Consider the following 4,911-nt stretch of genomic DNA (forward strand, 5'->3'; position numbering starts at 1 on the left):
TGATGTGCTAACCGATTCAGCTTTTAATTTTAAAAGTATTTCTTTTAGTGTGCTTTTATATTCTATGAAATTGTCTTCAACGCTATCATATACATTTTGAGTGACATATGATTCTTTACTTAGATCCGTATTGTTTGCTTTTAATAAGACTTCGCGATGGTTAGTCTCGAACTTTGACCAATAACTTTCCAATAATTCCAATCTTGTTTCAATATATGATATAGTCAAACGAGGTTTTGGAGTCTTCTTAAAATTGGAAAAGCCGTTATTAATTTTTGCTTGCAAATCCCGTTGAATTAATATGAGGCTATCCATTTTAATGATTGATGCAATTATGATATATAATTCACAGAATTCCCGATTTGTCAAAGTTCTGATAACTCTTTAAAATCACTAAGTCAATATCACTGAGTTTTACAAGTTCATATCACAGATTTTTTCTAAGTCCCAATGTCTCTAAATCTAAGTAAATGAAGCACTTGAAATTTTTACAAGTCTGTGAAACATTAACACTTTTTGAACATAGAGTCCTCGTACTTGTGTATTTTCACTGAATTTACTAAGTCCCTGAATATTTCAAAGTGATTATCCTGAGTAGTAGAGTTCAAAGTACTTACAGTTTCACAGTAGATATATCACTTACACATTCACAATCCTTATCGTCACTTCCTGTAGCACTGATCAAAACCACCGATTTTATTATTTAGTATCCGGCCGAAGAACCATGAATAACACTTTTAAGTCCTGCCGAAGGACCATGAATAACACTGGGAGATCTGAGCGAAACACTGTTATACTTTTCAACGATTTATTCTTCCCGATTTGCACTGTACACTTTTACTACACTATATTACAACACTGCTTAACTAACACTGTATTTGTTGACTACTGAATGTACTGGTTACTGGATACTGGTTCCTGGATGAACTGGTTACTGGATACTGGTTACTGGATACCAACCCTTGGTACAAGATAGCTTATACATATATTGTTGAGAACTTTACTAGCGTGCTCTAGCTTCGCATAGAAGAGAGCAGCGCCATCTGGCGACAGTGATCGAAGTTCTAACAGTGTTGTTTTTTTAGTCTTTTTAAGGCAATAAAAGCACATTTATAAACCCACAACGTAGCCCACAAATAAACGTACTTATACAGACTTACACATTATGGCTGCAAAGAATTCGTATTCCATAATAAATAAGACATAATATCAATTGAACTAATTTACTAACCTTTTAATATACAAGTTTTATTTTCATTCATTCCATTAGCAATCCAGTTTTGGCAATGGAATTCCAGCATGAACCAATATTACTCCGGTATTGCTTATTTTCTAAAAACTTCCCTACAGTGCTCTGTCCAAAAGCCACAGCTATGTCACAGTTCGTTTGATTACATCTAGCCCACTATTCGAGTTGCTAAAACTTGGAGAAGGCAATAATTTTTAAGTTTTTTTTTTTAATACTCTGTACTTAGGGTTATTTCACAGAACACAGATGATAGGGTCCAAAGTTTTCAGAGTTCCCGTTCTTGTGAGATTCCCGGGTTAACTTTCCCATGTGCTTTTTAAAGTATCAAACTATCTCTGTATAAAATTTCACCAAAATCGGTTCAGTTCAATTAGGCGTGAAGAAGAGACAGACAGATAGAGTTTGCATTTACAATATTGGTATTGATTATTCACATTTCATAAATTGTTTCAATGGCAATTTCAACCTCTTTAACTTCATCCCTATTTTGTACACAACGAAAACTACACCACTCTAAAAACCGAAAATAACTGAACTTGAACATTTAGCTATAGTATAATATGTTATCCGTGCTCTGCTAGGAATATTATAAACAATTCGAACCAGATAGATAGTTAAATAGTTTATTCAAAGAATATAAAATGCATGACAATTATAATAAAAAAAAAACAATTGAACAAAGCAAGGGAACATACAGAAGGACGAACTACTCTCTCACCTATTATTACGGCACACTCAAATATAAATTCCGCTAATACCAGCACATCCATACAACGCGTCGCATGGTGTCTGCGGTCAATTCAATGCTGTCACACTAGTACGAAGGCGGGCGCACGTAACTGACCTACCTCACATGATCAAACTGACACTAGTAAACTAACTTCGATCAAAAGGAGCTCTGGAACGTTCCAGTGGAAAATATTTAAAAGGAATATTAGTGGTACATTATGCAATAATGTCCCACTAATATTATAAATGCGAAAGTTTGTGAGGATGTATGTGTATGTGTATGTTTGTTACTCTTTTACGGAAAAACTACTGAACCGATTGCAATGAAATTTGGTACGTAGATAGCTGGACAACTCGATAACACGGAGGTATTTTTGTCTCTATATTCTTACGGGATACAGACTTACGCGGGTGAAAGCGCCGGGCGCAGCTAGTATCAGATATTTCACAAATAATTATTTTTAACTAACAACTTAACCCCATCTAAATTGTCAAAATTAGAAATTTAAATGGCTCACAGGCAAGGCACCAGCTTTCATATAAAGAACGTTTTCAGATAACACATACAAAAATATACAATCGAATTAAGAACTCCTTTTTGCAGCTGTTTTAAAAATATGTTATTTTAAATTATCGATGCTTCTAGAACAAAAATAATTGGCGCCAACCGAAGTGGACAGGAATATACAGGAGCTGTTGAGTTTCATTATTGTCTCTTCATTATAATGACGATATACTTATTTGCAATTTAATTAAACATGTATGTTAGTTACGACTGTATTAAAAGCACTGTGGATTGTGATTTTTTTATGCTGTGTCCATTCCAGCTTTTTCAGCATATATTTGATTATACGAGTGCTGCAATATTATTGAATATCAGTTTGCACTTTTTTAACCAATTGTGACTTATATTAGTTGCGCTGCATGTATCGCGAAACATGCGATTGACAAATATGCAATACGAAAGAATGAATATTATAATCAGATTTCACACAAATGTTATAAAAGCGAACGTTTGTTTGTTTGGATGTTTGTCCATCAATCAAGCTGAAACTAATGAACGGATTTGATGACATTTGGTATATGTACAGGGTATGAGCTGACTTGGGTGATAGGATACTTTTTATCTCGATTAAATGCTGCCTTAGGATAAAACAGGAATTATTATTGATATCCGGGCGGTGACGAGACTAGCGTGTAGTAAATATATTATATGTATTCGTTTCCATAAACATATTTTATAAAAACCTTATTGTAACACGTGACTAAAACCGATCCACTATAGTTTCACTTAACGAATATTTGTCGCATCTTCTATTCTTGTATTGCCTCTTAAAATTGTTACAGTGACTGAAGCAGTATCGCGATCGAAAACATGTTTTGTTAATTCACTTTCTGTTATTACTATATTATGTATGCATTTAGTTACTAGATGGGCCCTTCAAATCATGCACAGTACATCTTATTTGACGGGAATCATGAATATTTAACGTTTTGCCAGCTCGGCGTGTCAGTCACCCGTCTGTCAATATAGCAGGCTGTTAAAAATTTGACAGTTTTGAATAATACAAGCATGTGGAGGGGTTTAATGTATTGGATTTAATACTTGCTACAATGATAGTAAAATGTGTGTTCAATTAAAGCTCGGGATGAAACATGCAAAGATCATTAATGTAATTCGAAACCATCATACATCATCGCGATATGTGATACCTTTCAAATAGGCTCACTGTGTATGAATATACAATACACATACAAATACATAACACACACATGAATACACAAATGAGAAAATTTTAACATGTTTAATGGGCGGCCATTTATGAATTCCATGCTACATAACTCTTGGACTATGATATTTTATTTGATTTATTTTATTGATTTCCAAACAACCTGAACTTTAATTGAAGCAGAATAAACGTAATATAATGTATAATATATAAATCTATCCTATGTATACACAAATATTCTAGTACAAAAGATAAAACTATAACAAATGTTATAAAAACTCATAGAAACTAAATAAACAATAAACAGTGCGGTTCAGGTGTCTGAAAAAATTAAGCGTCAAAACTGTTTGAAAATATCTCAATAGTGTCATCCTATTATTAACTATTTCGTTGAATAATAAATGCAGAATATACATACAAACACTTGAATAGATAAACTATACGTTCATATCAATGAAATATAATATTCACTTTTAGGAAGATTTTTTGTTTGTATAAAATAAGTCTAGCTAATTTTTTATTAGTAAACTACATCCATTAATTATTTCTAGGTGATTGGCGAGGGCGAATTATTTATACATTAACCTACATTCATACTACATGAAACATTAGAATTTTTTTTAAAATAGTAATTGGAATGCAATATGAATACTTTATAAACCCCACAAGAATTGTTTGTAATATTTTTTTGTTTTTTTTTTGTATGTGCATTGTTATGTTGTATACAATACTTTTTTAGAATTGAAATGTAAAATAGACGTGATTGGAAAAAACAGCTACAAAGTTTTTGTTCTGTCTTTTCTGTAGGAACTGCTTTTTTGCCGCGGGCGGAACGTTAGTTGTAAATATATCAATACAGTTTCAATATAAACGATGATATCTATTTTATTTACAAACATACTTCAAACATCCTTATCTATTATTCAATACAGACGTATTCATCTAAAATACAACCAAACAACAAAACCTTCACATAAAACTACGACATGCTTTCGAAAGCCTGTATTATGTTTTCAATTTCGTTTAGTGAATTAAATTTTACAAAAACTAAAGGTAATCAGAGCTGGAACGTACAAATGCTGAATAAGACTTAGTATTTGGTTTAATCTCGTAATTGCCTCACTTTTAGTACTGCTTCAAAACGGTTCAACTGGGTGCCTTGTATTTATAGTGGAGGACTTGATGTTATGCGGGATTGTTGGC

This window comes from Zerene cesonia, chromosome 5 (genome assembly GCF_012273895.1).
Source record: "Zerene cesonia ecotype Mississippi chromosome 5, Zerene_cesonia_1.1, whole genome shotgun sequence".
NCBI classification, from domain to species: domain Eukaryota; kingdom Metazoa; phylum Arthropoda; class Insecta; order Lepidoptera; family Pieridae; genus Zerene; species Zerene cesonia.